At 39.8% G+C, this 18,242-nt stretch overlaps 1 protein-coding gene and 1 pseudogene across 6 annotated transcripts in view; both read right to left on the reverse strand.

The window, feature by feature from the left end:
- The window catches only part of MCU (mitochondrial calcium uniporter), a 209,351-nt gene that overhangs the window by 157,048 nt on the left and 34,061 nt on the right, over positions 1–18,242 (reverse strand). The window lies entirely within an intron of this gene.
- LOC144331146 (high mobility group protein B3 pseudogene) lies at positions 13,951–14,845 on the reverse strand (annotated as a pseudogene).

Genomic DNA, 18,242 nt, shown 5'->3' on the forward strand with positions numbered 1-18,242 from the left:
CGTGCCACTGCACTCCAGGCTGGGGGACAGAGTGAGACTCTGTCTCAAAAAAAAAAAAAAAAAAAAGAAAAAAACGCTATTCTCTCAAGAACTCAATCATAAACTCATTAACTACTGTATCTGAGAAAAAAAAGATTAATTGCTTACAATTAAATATATTTATAAGTAAATGGATGACTATTAATATATTGTTAATAACTATTAAAATACAATGGAAAAGCCTGTATTACGTTAAACACGGCCAGAATCTTTTTATGTATCCAAGAAGTCTCTGCCTATGTGATTTAGGAACTTTTTCTTTCAGAACCATGCTCTCATCTCCCCTCTGTCACAATTGGATTAAATGGATCTTTCCTGAGAGCTGAGACACAGCCACACTTAACAGCAGCACACTGGCTGCCCCAGCAAAGGAGCAAATGACTCATAGCACCTGCTGGTTTGAACTCAGCCCTTGTACTACATTAGCTCTTATGACCTACTGGAATCAAAATCAGAAATCAGGAAAACAAACAACATGCAAAATATAAATAGGAATACAAGTGAGAAGTCAGAAAGAAATACAGAAATAAAAATCACAATTCTGAAGCTTCATTGTTCAAGACATTCCAACAAAACTGACAAATAAGTTCAATTTTGGAAAACCATTTCTAATAGTATATTCCAGTCATTTCACTATTAACAAATTATGGGGCTTCCTATCTTGAGATAATGGAAGAGTCAGGTTCACACTAGAAGTGAGAAGATCATGAAGACGACACTCTTTTTTTTTTTTTTTTTTTTTTTTTGAGACAGAGTCTCGCTCTGTTGCCAGGCTGGAGTGCAGTGCTGTGATCTTGGCTCACTGCAATCTCCGCCTCCCAGGTTCAAGCAATTCCCCTGCCTCAGCCACCCAAGTAGCTGGGACTACAGGCGCACCCCACCACGCCCGGCTAACTTTTTATATTTTAGTAGAGACGAGGTTTCACCATGTTGGCCAGATGATCTCTACCTCCTGACCTTGTGATCAGCCCACCTCAGCCTCCCAAAGTGCTGGGATTACAGGCGTGAGCCACTGCGTGATGGCACTCTTTTTACAGCTGGCCACAGAACAGTAAGCAAGAGAGCTATTAACCAACACACAGTAAGGAGAAAAGACAATGATTGATAGGATCATAAGAGAAGAAAATAACAATCTTAATTTTCAGCTGGACACGGTGGTTCACGCCTGTAATCCCAGCACTTTGGGAGGCTGAGGCGGGCATATCACTTGAGGTCAGGAGTTCGAGACCAGTTGGCAACCACGGTGAAACCCCATCTCTACTAAAAATACAAAAATTAGCCAAGCATGGTGGTGCGCACCTGTAATCCCAGCTACTCAGGAGAATCGCTGGAACTCAGGAGGCAAAGGTTGCAGTGAGCCAAGATCGCACCACTGAATGCCAGCCTGGTCTCAAAAAAAAAAAAAAAGAAAGAAAAAAAAAATCTTAATATTCTTCATTGGCTAACTTCATATACCAAGCCTACTTTTAGAGGAAAGAGGCTGAATAATCACATACCCCTAAAGCAGTACCCCTGGAAAAAGTCACTTTGGGAACATAAGAAGTTGGCTTTCTTTAAAATGGAAAATGTTTCTCTGTTTCATAAACAAAGAAGGCCTAAAACACTACTCCAAGGAAGACCATTAAAATGCTGGATTCACCTAGAACTAAAATTAACATTTTTAAGCTGGAATTTAAAGGAAAAAAAGCACATATATAGTCTGACTTTTATCGCTTTTCCAATTCCTAATACAAGATTTTTTAAATCCTATGTGATGCAATACAATTTAATAAGATTCCAGTTGTGCTAAATATAACTCCAAATGTTACTTTTAAAGTGCATTGAAAGGAATGGTCTAGCACAAATTCGAATATATGAACTTCACAGTAATGTAAACTGGTCATTCCAGCCTTTTCTTTTTTGAAAATTAGTCACTAGTAGTCAAAAAAATTTTAAGGTACATTACACCTAGTCTCTCTCAATTCATAGTTTCTACTTCAGTAACTTAATTATGATTTACTATACATCTATAATATATAGCGCATCACTGTGGCATGACATTTAAACCACAATGTTCACACTGTATAAGTGCACATAGCTATGTGTCTCCCCATATATACTCTAGTTGAATATAATAATGAGAAGAGTGTCTCTTGTTAATCATATAAACAAAAGAGCTGGAGCCTTAAAAAAAAAAAAAAAAAAAAAAACCCGAGCATTTTGACCAGTAGAAAAGGAACAGGAGGATATCCCACACAGAAAGATGTGAACAAAGTCAGAGAACCATAAGGCACATCTCAGGAATCTAGCACAGCAAAAGGCTCCGTGCAAAAAGGAAAGGAGAAAAAAATAGCCTAGAAGGCTAGGCTGAGTTCAACCATCAAGGGCTTTCAATACCAAAGTTCACAGATTTTAAGCTTCATTCTCCAGGCAACAGTCAACAGAGGATTTTAAGCAGAAGGAGTGACCATTATAAACGGTGCCAAATATGGCATTTCCACAGATAAGAAACTGTAAATTTTACATAACATTTCCTTTGGCTTTGCTATTTATAACTCTTAACTATTAAAATACAGGCTGGCCGGGTGCAGTGGCTCACCCCTGTAATCCCAGCACTTTGGGAGGCTGAGGCAGGTGGATCACGAGGTCAGGAGATCGAGATCATCCTGGCTAACACGGTGAAACCCCGTCTCTACTAAAAATACAAAAAATTAGCCAGGTGTGGTGGCAGGCGCCTGTAGTCCCAGCCGCTCGGGAGGCTGGGGCAGGAGAATGGTGTGAACCTGGGAGGAGGAGTTTGCAGTGAGCCGAGATTGCGCCACTGGACTCCAGCCTGGGTGACAGAGCGAGACTCCGTCTCAAAAAATAAAATAAAATAAAATAAAATAAAATAAAATAAAATACGGGCTGAGATGTCAACATCATGGCTATCAGCACTCAACATTTCTTTTCTCAAGACAATTAAAAATCCACATTTCCTTGCTTAGCATAAACTTTCTAGAAAGGCTCTTTGTCTTTCTGCCCCATTTTATCTAAAATAAATAGCACAAACCAGAGGAAAAGAGTCTTTTCTAACATTTGTTCAATCTAAAAGCTAAATCCAGCATGTAGGATATACTTACTTTATTGCTATACATGATTGGCTCTCTTCTTCACTCCAGGAGGCTATTTTTGATTTGTTGGACGTATAAGCAAGGAAGAAGGAGTGGGAACAATTTCTCAGAGCCCCCAGGATACTTATTCATATAAGTTTACTCCAACTTCCCCTTCACTTTTCCCAAATAAATTCTTCTTGATTACTATAATTATTAGTTTTGTTATATTAACAGAATTTGAAAGCTTTTTCCAGTGGTTTTTACTTAGACTGTAACTCTGTTCCCAGTGTCCAGTCTAGGTTTTCTCATTTGTTTAAAATATTTATCCAGCTGCATTAACTCTCAAAAGCCTGTAAGTCCTAAAGACTACTAAAGCAACAATTGTACCTAAAGATAACCCCAACAATACCACTGCTCATCCCTGCTCCATGCCAACTTAAAAGCAGAAAGAATATGGAGTTCCTAGGAATATAATAAACATCTTGTTGCCCTGGTGCCTACACAGCTCACTCTTGAACTTCAAGTAAAAGGTAAGAAACAGAAAAAGGGGAAACAGGCCGGGCGTGGTGGCTCACGCCTGAAATCCCAGCACTTTGGGAGTTGGAGAGGGGAGGATCACTTAAGGCCAGGAGTTCAAGACCAGCCTGACCAACATGGTGAAACCCCATCTCTAACAAAAACACAAAAATTAGCCAGGCATAGTGGTGCGCACCTGCAGTCCCAGCTACTCAGGAGGTGAGGCACAAGAATCACTTGAACCTAGGAGGCGGAAGTTGCAGTGAGCTGAGATCGCACCACGTCAATCCAGCCCAGGCAACAGAGCAAGATACCATCTCCGAAAAAAAAAAAAAGAAAGAAAAGGCAAGAAAAAGGGAAAATAACACCAACTTTCCTTCTAAGGAATTCATATACGGCTGCTTCCCTTACCCCTCCTTTTACATTTTAAATTATCGATCCATTACAACTAGACTACATGCTATTTTAAAGTCCAGGGCCCAGGCCTAGTAATGGGCATTTTACACAGAAGGTACAGAATAATAATTTTTTGAAACAAGTATTTCTTGAATTAAGGTTTCTGCTCATCTATTATTACCACTTTTATTCCTATAAAGTTTCTGCTATTAACATTAGTGACTTCTGTTCTTTCTTCCCGACCTCAAAGACACTAACATATCCAAGAATGAAAACTCATGACTGGAGAGTTTGAACTACACAACTACTATGGTACCAACAACTACTACAGTATCAAACTGAAGTTTAGAGAAAGTAAGTTTAGAGTCATATTAAAGAAAAATGTTTGTGGCCATTTAGAGTTTAAACCACAATTCATATGCCCCACATGCTTCACTAACAAGACTAGAAAGCTTTTGGGAACACTGTAGTGAAGTATAAACAGTCTTATATAAACTTTTTTTAAACATTGAAAGCGACCAGCCTGTGAAAGCTCTTTTAGCAAATGCTAACACATTTTTCCTAGCACTACCATCTCAAACACCAAACAGCTTTATGGTGACAGCAAGCGGCAATGTCCAAGATAGTCCACCATTTAAACTGCTAAATGCCTGGCCCAAAAAAATCATCAAAAGGGCACTACTGAGCTAAGGCAAAGGAAGCATATTAATACATCTCTTTACTGACAAAATGTTATAGATTTTTTAAGTACATGAGAGAAACACAGCATTTAAGTAATCAAAATCCTAAGCAAACATTTAATAATGGCAGGAGGAGGTGTGGCTCAGTTTTTGTTTACGATCTATTTACTAAAGCAGCTTAGCAACATCTATCCTAAACATATCCAGAAGGCAAGTGTTGGTCATAATCCTTCTTTCCTAATAAGCATAAAGGGCCAACCCTTGGTCTCTGGGGGATATAACAGAACCATCTGGGGAAAAACAAAAGATGTCTGGGTTAGAAGGAAATATTTTCCTAAGAACGCAACAATTTTTTCCACTCTCATTTTCTTTTAGGACTAAGCCTTTAGACAAGGGTACTAGGCAGCAGCAGTCAGGGCATTACTGTTTAATTATCTGATAATCCAAACCTTGGAGCTGAAGGTAAATCTGAGCACGCAGAATGATTTGTAACAGCCCAGCTAACTTTGACTGTCACCAGCCAGATCAACTACAGAAAAGAATAAAGGCTCATGAAGCAAATCAGTCTTCCAATGGCAAAAAAGTCCATATATCCAACGTCCATGAATATGCAAATCTGCCAATACAAAGGGTTTTAAACACTTAAATTGTTTATACTAATTTACTAAGTTACTTTTGAAAATTTTTTAAGTATTAATTTGTGTTGATTTACAAAACAAGAATTTTTTTTTGCACCAATGTCACTAGCCAAGAAACAAGTGCTTACAACTGTTTTAATAGAGCAACATATACTCATTGTAGAAACTAAAATTAACTAAAGAAGTACATAACATGGGAAATGACAGTCTCCTATCCCATCCCCTAGAGACAACCACTATTAACACTTTAAACCCCGGTATTCTGCAACGTTCTGTGATTACAAAATATTAATAACAAGGTTGAAAATCCACAAAGATATTCTATATAATTAGGCACCTTTTCCACCCCTATACCCAACTAGTGAAACTAAAATAGTCTACAATGTCCCTGCCAAGTGTTCATCCAGCTTCTGCTTGAACAAATCCTGTGATATAGATCTGATTACCTCGCAAGGTAGTCCACTCTACCTTACAACAGCTTTATTTTAATACTAAGTGGCTAGTTACCTTCCCATTAGATCATTCTGGTTTCTCTCTTGAATATGCCTTTGTTTTTAAATGCTTACCATTAAAGTAAGGTACCTAGACATGAACACAATACTTTGGGACAATCATAGTCCTCATTCTGGACACCACGCTTCTATTAATAGAGCCCAGATCGCACTGTGGACTCATGATGAACATGCTGTCAAGTGAAACCCTCCAGGTATTTTTCATATTACCTGCTATTAAACCACATCACATCCATTTACAATAACACTAACTTTTTAAATCATATATGGGATTTTGCACTTATCAATGTTGAATACGTTTTAATCAATTAAGTCAATTCTTTCAGTCTGATAACTATTTTCAATCTCTAGTCTGAAAAAAAACCCAAGACACTTTAATAATACAATTTATTTTCATTGCCAACTCCAGGTCGTATATGGATTTGCAAAGCAAGTCTAAACATTCTATCCATGTCATTAATAAAAATGCTGAACACTGAAATACTACTCAGCTATCAAAAAAAAAAAAATTCTGATACATGATACAACATAGACGATTTTTTTTTTTTTTTTAAAGACAATCGCACTCTGTCACCCAGCCTGCACTGCAGTGGCCTGATCACAGCTCACTGAAACCTCAACCTTCTGAGCTCAGGCAATACAGCCTCAGCCTCCCTAGTAGCTGGGACTGCAGGTGTGCACCACGACACCCAATTAATTTTTTTTTAATTATTTGTAGAGACGGGGTCATGCCTGTAATGCCAATACTTTGGGAGGTCGAGGTGGGAGAATAGCTTGAGCCAGGAGTTCAAGACTAGCCTGGGCAACATAGTGAGACCTGTCTCTACAAAAAAAAAAAAAAAATTTTATTAGCTAGGCATGGTGTCACACGCCTTTGGTCCTAGCTACTTGGGAGGCTGAGGTGGGAGGACTGCTTGAGCCTAGGAGGTCAAAGCTGCAGTGAGCCATGACGAGGCCACCAAGCTCCAGCCTGGGTGACAGAGTGACCCTGTCTCAAAAAAACAGTTATTGTTTATAAGGAAATTATTAAAACCTTGGTTCACTATCCAATATCTTAACTTTAAATTTTCAAATATTTCAAAATTAGTAAGTATTACAATGCCTAAAGCACAGCGCAGTCCAACAGAATATGTGAGCCACATATATAATTTTAACTAGGCCAGTAGTCACATTCATAAGACAAAGACAAAATTAATTTTAATAACATTTTACTTAATACAATATACAGGAAATATTATTGCAACATATAAATAATCCAATGTGTATTTTATACTTGTAGTACATAGCAGTTTGGACTATACACACCTCAAGTCACATGTGGCCAGTGACTAAATGTCCATTTTAGATCTCAGTGAAGCAAGGAAGAATTTCTTTCTTTCTTTTTTAGAAACAGGATCTTGCTCCATCGCCCAGGCAGGAGTGCAGTGGCTCGATCATGGCCCACTGCAGCCTCGAACTCCTGGCCTGAAGGGATCCTCCTGCCTCAGCCTCCCAAAGTGCTAGAATTACAGGTGTGAGCAACCACACCCAATCAGGAATTTCTTTTGTAGTATTCATCAGTTTTTATAGACTCTGCTTCTAGTTCTTACTTATAATTTCCAATTAACATAATTATTATTTACTTCTGAGGAATTTTTCTTTCCTTCTTGGACCACATTCCCTTTAAAGTTTCTGTTAACAGACTCCTACTATAATTTTCTGAATTTTAAAAAAATTACTTTTGAAATAATTTTTCCAAATTTTCTCCAATAAGCATATTGTACCATCATAATAAAAAGTTAATTCTTTAAAACAAACAAAAAAAGCAGGCCCAGGTTTACTGTATCTACCTTCTGTGAAATTAAATTACCAGAAAGGCTTGTCAAGACTGAGTAGATGCTGCAAGTTAAGCTATATAAAATTATCTAAATTTTCCTTTAAAAAAAAAATACATATATATATGTGTGTATTTGAAACATATATATCAGGTACCATCAACAGAGTACTCATTATGTGCCAAGCACTGCCCTAAATACTTTTCACACGTTGGTTCATTTTATCTTCACAACAACCTTACAAGATTTCCCTTTTTTTAGACATGGGGGTCTGGCTGTGTTGCCCAGGCTGGACTCGAATTCCTGGGCTCAAGCAATCCTCCTGCCTCAGTACAAGATAGTTTTTTTGTTGTTGTTGTTTTTGAGACAGACAGAGTCTCACCCTGTCACCCAGGATGGAGTGCAGTGGCACGATCTCAGCCCACTGCAACCTCTGCCTTCCGGGTTCAAGCAACTCTGCTGCCTCAGCCTCCCAAGTAACTGGGATTACAAGCACGCGCCACCACACCCTGCTAATTTTTGTATCTTTAGTAGAGATGGGGTTTCACCATGTTGGCTAGGCTGGTCTTGAACTCCTGACCTCGTGATCCACCTGCCTTGGCCTTCCAAAGTGCTGAGATTACAGGCGTGAGCCACCGCGCACAGCCTCAAGATATATTTAATCCATCCCATTTTACAGATGAAGACTGAAGTTTACAGAGATTAATTCCCTTGTCCAAGGTCACTCAAAGAGGAAAGGGAGAGTTAAAATTTGATCTGAAATTCAGTCTGGCACCAAAACCTGTGCTTTTTCCAACCTTCTCTACCTTTCTTTCAGCACTATTATTTTCTTCCATTTAATATTAATCTGACATAAATGCTCTTACTGAAAGATTATGTTAACCTCACTAAATGTAGAAAAAGCACTCAAAAGGGCCATTTTCATCTCATGGATGCCCTCGCCTATCATTTAATCAAGGTAAGAATATATTCAGTAGCTTTCATTTGCTGCTACAAAAGTTGGTACACCATAGCTACATGATCTAGTTAAACCAATTATGAATTCTTTAAACCCAAATTTCTGGTGAGGAAAGGTAAAACAAATACATAATCAACATGTTATGTACAAAACTGTACAAAACTAAGCACAGGTGTTTCTTATATTCCTGATGAGGAAGTGTGCTTAAGGAGCATACCAGAAACCAAGGGCAGTTTGACACACTCAGAAGTTATAGATTACCTGCTCAATCAAATTCCCACAGGAATTCTAGAGCTTTAATTCGGTTCACCACATCCTATCATGTTTGATCTACATTAGCAGTGCTTTATAATTTCTTTCACATATCTGTCTGTTCGCATCAACAGTCTCCATCTCATTTTCTTAAGAATTATAGTTTAATCTCTTGCTGACCAGCATTTAAAATAACTGAAGGATACTGAAAAGGGCACAAAACTGCCTTGTTTGAAAAAATATTCTAAGAGTTATCAAATAGATGAACTAAATGAATAGATGCCAGATTCATAATGAATTAAAAAGGAGCTTTAAAAAGGCATCCTTACTCTTACAACAACAGAAAGACAACCCAATTTAAAAATGGGCTAAAGTGCTGAATAGGTATTTCTCCAAAGACACACTGAACATCATCTGTCATTATGGAAAGCAAAGCAAAACCACAATGAGATGCCACTTCACATCCACTAGGATGGCTAAAATAAAAAAGACATGAAGAAGTGCTGACAAGGAGACAGGGCAATTGGAACCCTCATACATTGTTAGTGGGATTAAAAAATGGTAGAGCCACTTTGGGAAATGTTAATAGTTTAGCAGTTCCTCAACAAATTAACCACAGGATTACCCTGTCTCAGCAATTCTACTCAAAGGTATATACCCAAGAGAAATAAAAATATTTGTCCAAATATTTGTCCAACCTGTACACAAATGTTCATAACAGCATTATTCATAATAGTAAAAAAAACCCACCCAAATGTCTATAAACTGATGAATGGATATTTATATCATTATTGTTTAGCAATAAACAGGAATAAAATGTCAAAACATCCTACAACATGAATGAACCCCAAAAACATTATGTTAAGTCAAAGAAATTAGTCACAAAAGGCCAAGTATTATATGATTCCATTCAAATGAAATGTCCAGAAGAGGAAAATCTATAGAAATAAGAAAGATTAGTGATGGCCACAGGCTGGGTATAGAGGGGAATAGACAGTGATTGCTAAACATGGGTTGTTGGGTTTTTCTTTTTTTTTTCCTGCAGTGATGGAAACATTCTGGAATCAGATATTAGTGATAGTCACAGTTGCAGAATTCTGTGACTACTTTAAAACCATTGAATTGTGGCCGGGCGCGGTGGCTCAAGCCTGTAATCCCAGCACTTTGGGAGGCCGAGATGGGCGGATCACGAGGTCAGGAGATCAAGACCATTCTGGCTAACACAGTGAAACCCCGTCTCTACTAAAAATACAAAAAAAAAAACTAGCCGGGCGAGGTGGCGGGCGCCTGTAGTTCCAGCTACTCAGGAGGCTGAGGCAGGAGAATGGCGTGAACCCGGGAGGCGGAGCTTGCAGTAAGCTGAGATCCGGCCACTGCACTCCAGCCTGGGCAACAGAGCCAGACTCCGTCTCAAAAAAAAAAAAAAAAAAAAAAAAACCACTGAATTGTATACTTTAAAAGGGTGAACGTTATGCTATGTGAACTGGATCTCAATAAAGCCGCTGCTTTAAAAAAGGAAATTCCTACTCTTTGACACTGAAGTTAAGGACAGCTACAGCTTTCCAATATCCATTCCTTGGGCACTCAGTGGCAAGATATCTACAATAAAAGGATCTAAATCTGAACAAGTGGAGTTAGTTTCCATTTTCTCACAGGCTTGATCTCTACACATCCTTTTTTTTTTTTTTTCTGGCCACTTAAAAAGAATGAGGCAGCCAGGTGTTGTGGCTCACACCTATAATCCAGTGCTTTGGGAGGCTGAGGATCACTTGAGACCAATTCAAAACCAGCCTGGCCAATATAGTGAGACCACATCCCTACTAAGAAGAATTTTTTTAAAAAAATTAACTAGGGCCGGGTGTGATGGCTCACGCCTGTAATCCCAACACTTTGGGAGGCCAAGGCAGGTGGATCCCTTGAGCCTAGGAGTTTGAGACTAGCCCGGACAACATGGCCAAACTCCATCTCTCTAAAAATATAATAATTTTTTAAAAACCGACTGGCTTAAGGCTAATCAGAACTCACACCTGAAACCTTCAGAAATCATACTGCTGGTGCACAATGGGGAAAAGTTGTTGCAGAATCAACCACTGCATGGCTCACAGTGCATTGCTGCATACTTAATCTTATCTGATCTTACAAAAGAAGTATTAGAAAGATCCAAATGATATACACATGGGAAAAGGGATTTTGTCTTCTCATTTTTAAACTATGTTAAAGCTTTCTGCCTATTTAGGATAAAGAGGTCATATTCAGAGACTGTTCACATGTATGCATTCTCAGCAAAACATCTACAGGGTGTGGTCATCAGATATTATTTAAAAGGACCAATAAGCCAGGCACGGTGGCTCACACCTGTAATCCCAGCACTTTGGGAGGCCGAGGCGGGCACATCACCTGAAGTCAGGAGTTCGAGACCAGCCTGGGCAACATGGCGAAACCCCATATCTACTAAAAATACAAAAATTAGCTGGGCATGGTGGCACGTGCCTGTAATCCCAGCTACCCAGGAGGCTGAGGCAGGAGAATTGCCTGAACCCGGGAAGCGGATAGGTGCTGCACTCTAGCCTAGGTGACAGAGTGAGACTCCGTCTCAAAAAAAAAAAGGACCAATAGGAGAACAAATTTTAAAAGAATGCTAAAGGCTGGGCATGGTGGCTCATCCCTGTAATCCCAGCACTTTGGGAGGTCAAGGCAAGTGGATTACTTTAGGTCAGGAGTTCGATACCAGCCTGGCCAACATGGTGAAACCCCATCTCTACTCAAAATACAAAAAATTAGCCAGGTGTGGTGGTGAACACCTGTAGTCCCAGCTACTAGGGAGGCAGAGGCAGGAGAATCGCTTGAACTCCGGAGGCAGAGGTTAACGGTGAGCCAAGATCACGCCACTGCACTCCCGCCTGGATGACACAGCCAGACACTGTCTCAAAAAAAAAAAAAGAATGCTGAAGAGAGACACAGCAATGGTTCTTAAGCACAGGTGATATTTGGTAAAGTCTAAAGACATTTTTGGCTATCAGCTAGGGAGGGAAGCGCTACCCGCACCTAGTGGATAGAGGCCAGGGATGCTACTAAACATCTTACAATGCACAAGAGAGCCTCTCAATGATCTGAAACAAAGTATCAGACATGCCAAGGTTGAGTAACTCTGAGTACTACCACCTACAGTCCTGTTAGTGCATCTAAAGTCCAAATACTACTCCACAGTATGAAAGTATTAATCTATCTGTTCTAGTGTGAGAAGCTGAGTTTCACAAATGAAAAAGAGTGAGCAAGAAGCAGAAACCACTTTAATCAGAGTGGTTACTGTTCTAACATTCCAAAAGCAAATTTATCTCATGTGTTTGTGGGACTGATTTCTTTTTTAAAAGGAATATAAAAAGCAGTTTCCTTTTTTTCTCTTTTGAGGCAGAGTCTTGCTCTGTCACCTAGGCTAGAGTGCAGTGACGCAATCTCGGCTCATGGCAGCCTCTGCTTCCTAGGTTCAAGTAATTCTCCTGCCTCAGCCTCCCGAGTAGCTGGCGCATGCCACCATGCCCAGCTAAATTTTTTTTGTATTTTTAGTAGAGATGGCGTTTCTCCATGTTGGTCAGGCTGGTCTCGAACTCCTGACCTCAGGTGATCCACCCGCCTTGGCTTCCCAAAGTGCTGGGATTACAGGCATGAACCACCGCGGCCGGCCTAAAATACAATTTTCTATCACTTTACTATATAATGCTATTCTTTAATAGGAAAGATCTATCAGTGTACATTTAGGTTTAGAGCCTTTTGGTATTTTGAAGCAGTCCTAAAAGCTAGCACAATACAAGTAACTGCAACCATAATACACTGTTCCTGGATACCAAGGTAAGAAGAATGAAGAAGCAATTCTTTTCAAGGCCCACCAGATTTGGACACTAGAATAAAAACAGGCTTCATTCCTCTACTCACTAGAAACATAGTCTTTCTAGTATTTATCTTTGCTAGATCCCTCATGTTATTCTCCTCCTAAACAAATATACAAATAATTTTAGTCCCTTCATGGTATCCAATAGTTCATGGGGTTTAATAACACAGGAATGCCTTTCTTATCCATATACCTATAATTTCATCCCTACTCTCAACAAGTCATTCTCAGAGTAGGAAAGGAAATAAGCGGAGTGTCCTCAAACTTATGTTAAAACAGAACCTTCTCCCCAGTGTTATCTCATACTATACTCCCTCTCATTCCCACACTCCCACCACATTAGCCATCCTGCTACTCTTTCCTGTTGTAAGTATAAGACCATATAATATCCATGCCCTAAACCCCCAACCCAATCTCAAACCAGGGGCGTTTCACTTGTTCCCTCTACTGAAATACTCTTCACCCATATCTTTTTTTTTTAATGTAATACTGTTTATTTAACTTCAAAAACATTTCAGCATTCTAAACATACAAAAAATAATAATAATAACAGAACGTTGCAAATCATGTTTAAGTACAGGAGGTTCTTGAACTTTCATTGATGCAGTGGCTCTTTGCTTTGCTGACAATGAAGAGTTCTACAGTTTGTTTAAAAACAAAGTTAAAAACTATCGCACTTAAAAAAAAAAATTATCATGCCAGCTGACCCCCCTTTGTCCACAGCTAAGATGGCAGCAGAACGCTATGTCACTATATACAGAAACAAGACAACCTGAAGCTAAATGGATGCCCCCTGCAGAGTCAACAGGTTCAGCCTCACAGTGCACACCCTGAGCTACAGCCTCTCCAAAAGGCATCTTCCCCACAGCCTCAACGCCGAGCAAGGAGCATCAAGAGTTTGTCTTGATTGTTTTGTTCTTTTTACAAACTATAGATATATACAGTTGAAAACTCAGGATTTCTAGCCAATAACCATAGTTAACACCACCTTACAAACTAAAAAAAAAAAAAAAAAAAAAAGCCAGAAACATCTTTAAATGCCTTGTCACACCAACAGCAAAGTGCACAGAGTGAGGAGAACAAGAAGAGGGTCTTTTCATTTTAAAAATGTTTGGAAATATGTACAACTTTGATACAGTTTCAGGGTGCTCCAGACACCCATGGCCACTTCATGTAAACCAATGACAATTTCTAGAGCACTTTGAAAGACTACAATATGATCATGATCAAATTTTGTAATTAAACCTAGTGAAGGCAACAGACACTTCTCAAATAAGAGATGTGTCAATTATCGTGCTCCCCTAAGTATTCACAAGGAGACAGATAAACAGTTTCTTTATTCATCCTCCTCCTCCTCCTCCTCTTCTTCCTCCTCCTCTTCTTCATCTTTCTCTTCCACCTTTTTCCAGGCAACTTTAGCAGGACCCTTTGCACCATCAAACTTTCCTTTTGACTTAAAGTCAGCAACATCCTTCTCATACTTCTCCTTCAGCTTTGCTGCCTTAGTGATGTAAGGCTGCTTTTCACTGTCATTTAAATTCTTCCACATCTCACCCAGCTTTTTTGCCACGTCTCCAATAGAGATGCCGGGGTTTGTGCATTTGATCTTGGGGCGGAATTCTGAACAGAACAGGAAGAATCCAGACGGCGGCCTTTTGGGAGCATCAGGATCCTTCTTCTTCTTGCCTCCCTTAGCTGGTCCATAATCCTTCATTTCCCGATCATAGCGCACTTTATCCGCCTTTGCCATTTTATCAAATTTAGATTTCTCTTTCCCAGACATCATCTTCTACCTCTCAGAGCACTTCTTGGAAACTTCTGCAAAATTGACAGGGACCTCTGGGTTTTTCTTCTTATGTTCTTCTCTGCACATCTGCACAAAGAAGGCATAAGCAGACATCTTGCCCTTTGGTTTCTTGAGGTCACCTTTAGCCATCCTGACTGTATTGTTCCTCTTCACCCGTATCTTTACATGGATTTCTCCTTGTCATATATGTCTCAGCTTAAGTATCATGAACTTAGAGAAATCTTCTCTGACTACTCAAATCTAAATTAATCCTCCAATCACTCCACTGTATCAAATTTCCCATAGTTTATTAATAATCGACTAGTTAAGTATTCAGTACCTTTAAACAGCCTTTCTTGTTTGGCGAATTTCTCATCCCTTAAATCCTACCTCCTCAAAATAAAAGTCAGAAATTCAGTTACCCATCCTCTCTTGCAAACCGGGAGCAGGTAATTGACCTATATTATGCCAATAAAACACATTCACATGATATTCATTAGAAGGCAAGTGATATAATGGAGACGCCATGTGAAATCCATTCTAAAGAACATTTCAGAGTTATATCAGCATTCTTTCAGAAGCAGAAATAGCAGAGGTCCTAGCAGTGGCATCTCACACTCAGCACAGACAGTTACAAGTTCTAATACCTATTCCCAGTGGCAAAAGCAGTAGTCTCCAATGATTTGGTCCAGTGGTATAATTTGGGCATTTTTCCTAGCTAAGTAGACGCCAAGACTGATTCTCTGGCATCCGTGAAGATTCTGTGAGCTATCTTATTAGATTAAAAAAAAATTTTTTTTTTTTTAATTCTGCTTAAATAAACTACTGGGCTTTGCCGTTTCAACTAAGAGCTCTGATTCATTCTTCATACATTTTTTCATCAGATTCTTACTGATATTTTCTTGTTAATTATTTATTAGCTGTCTCTCCCCACAAGAATATAAAACTTCTTAAGGACAGGGACATTATCTGTCGTGTTCATTCCTATAAACCCAATATTTACCATAGTGCTTCCCATACAAGAGGCACTCAAAAAACACTTCCTACTGCTACACAAACACATACTCGGGAACCAATATGAAGAATTCAAAGTATCAGTACTCTAGGAGTTAAGAGATAAAAAGGATCAATGTGGTCTAGAGAAAGCAAAGAGGCTTCACGAAGGCGGTGACACTTGAGTGGAGTACTGAAAAGACAGATTGTAATCAGGAATGTAGAAAGGCAGAGATGTATCTTCGAAAGGATAAAACAAATGTCTGGCACTAGGAATGAATGCAGCAGGCAGAGAGTAAAGTGGGATTAGGGAAAAGTATGTTGGGCTCGATAGGAGATATTATCAGACATGCAAGATGAGCAAGATTATGAATGGCTCTGAATGCTAGGCTTGGGGAATGTTCCATTTGATGATGTTTCAAGAACACTAATCCTCAATGAGTATTTTCATCTGTTCTTTATTCTAGATGTTATCTGCTGTGTAAAACTACAGCAGCTACCCACACGTTCTCTACAGCATTCCCTCTCTGAGCACTGGTGCTCTATATTTATCTGTTCAAGCTGAGAGACTACAAGAGGAAGAGATTCCTATAATTAATCCTCTTGCAACCAAGTGGATACTCACTTTAAAGATAAAAATCTATTGCCAAAATGGCCTTTATTTTCCAACCGCCATCCCCAAAGCCATACATTAAAATTCGTCTCAACTCAATTTATCTTCTAGTCTATTAGAATAATTTCCAGATACTAGGCTGAGGTGGGAGGATCCTTTGATCCCAGGAGTTCAAGACCAGCCTGGCAACAAAGCAAGATCCTATCTTAAAATATATAAATAAACAAAAACAGATAGGATAATCATTCAAGTATGAGGAAAAATATGGAAGGATATATATACGACATGGTTATCTTGGAGCAAAATGGGAAGGAGAGAGAACCAGGCAAGAAAGGAAGAAAGAAATTTGATTTTAGTTATATGAAAGGCAATATGTATGAACATATAGATTAATTTTTTTTTTTTTTTTGAGACAGAGTTTCACTCTTGTTGCCTAGGCTGGAGCATAATGGCGTGATCTTGGCTCACTGCAACCTCCGCCTCCTGGGTTCAAGCAATTCTCCTGCCTCAGTCTCCTGAGTAGCTGAGATTACAGGTGCCCACCACCATGCCCAACTAGTTTTTGTATTTTAGTAGAGACGGGGTTTCACCATGTTGGTCAGGCTGGTCTCGAACTCCTGACCTCAGGTGATCCACCCACCTCAGCCTCCCAAAGTGTTGGGATTACAGGCGTGAGCCACCGCGCCTGGCTTACATTTCATTTAAAATATTTTTTAGGCCTGGCGCAGTGGCTCACGCCTGTAATCCCAGCACTTTGGGAGGCCGAGGCGGGCGGATCATGAGGTCAGGAGATCGAGACCATCCTGGCTAACACGGTGAAACCCCGTCTCTACTAAAAATGCAAAAAATTAGCCGGGCGAGGCGGCGGGCGCCTGTAGTCCCAGCTACTCGGGAGGCTGAGGCAGGAGAATGGCGTGAACCCGGGAGGCGGAGCTTGCAGTGAGCCGAGATCGCGCCATTGCACTCCAGCCTGGGCGACTAAGCGAGACTCTGTCTCAAAAAAAAAAAAAAAAAAAAAAAAAAATTTTTTAAACGAAAATAGTATGAGCCAGGCACAATGGCTCACAACTGTAATCCCAACACTTTCAGAGGCCCAGGTGGGAGGATCACTTGAGATCAGGAGTTAGAGACCAGCTTAGGCAACGTAGTAGGACTCCATCTCTATAAAAAAGTTTTTAAATTAGCCAGGTGTGGGGCAGGCGCAGTGGCTCACGCCTGGCCAGCACTGTGGGAGGCCAAGGCAGGCGGATCACGAAGTCAGGATATTGCAACCATCCTGGATAACACAGTGAAACTCCATTTCTACTAAAAAAGACAAAAAATTAGCCGGGCGTGGTGGCGGGTGCCTGTAGTCCCAGCTACTCGGGAGGCTGAGGCAGGAGAATGGCGTGAACCTGGGAGGCGGAGCTTGCAGTGAGCCAACATCGCACCACTGCACTCCACCCTGGGCGACAGAGTGAAACTCCGTCTCAAAAGAAAAAAAAAATTAGCCAGGTGTGGTGGTGTGTGTATGTAGACCCAGCTACTTGGAGAGGCCGAGGTGGGAGGATTCCCTGCACCCAGGAAGTCAAGGCTCAGGAGAGTAAGCCATGCTCACACCACTGCACTATAGCCTGGATGACCACATGAGACCTTGTTTCAAAAAAATAAAAAAGTAAACACAGTATGAAAGTTATTAAAAACCAGCTAATCCAACCATCCAGATGCCCCAAAGATTCACTTATTCAACACTAAGTGCTTATTTTGTGCAATGAACTGGGAAAAAGGTTGGCATCTCCTTTCCAATAAAAAAATCTAGTACAAATAATCCATCTATTCCAAAGGATTTCCATTCCATTTTGAAGCTGATCTAATGAGAGAAAATTCTTCCATATGCTGAGCTGTAATTTGCTTCTCCATAAAGAAAAAGAATGAATCTAATCTAACCTTCATCCACATAGTTGTCTTCAAATATGTTCAAGACTAGTACTGTGTTTACTTGGCAACATTTACAGGTAGTTCCCTACTTTCATATGTAACACAGCCCTTTAAATGTGCCTAAGAGTTGAATGTCCAGATTCAGACTTAAGGGACTTAAAATGTTAA

The sequence above is a fragment of the Macaca mulatta genome, chromosome 9 (genome assembly GCF_049350105.2).
Source record: "Macaca mulatta isolate MMU2019108-1 chromosome 9, T2T-MMU8v2.0, whole genome shotgun sequence".
NCBI classification, from domain to species: Eukaryota; Metazoa; Chordata; class Mammalia; order Primates; family Cercopithecidae; genus Macaca; species Macaca mulatta.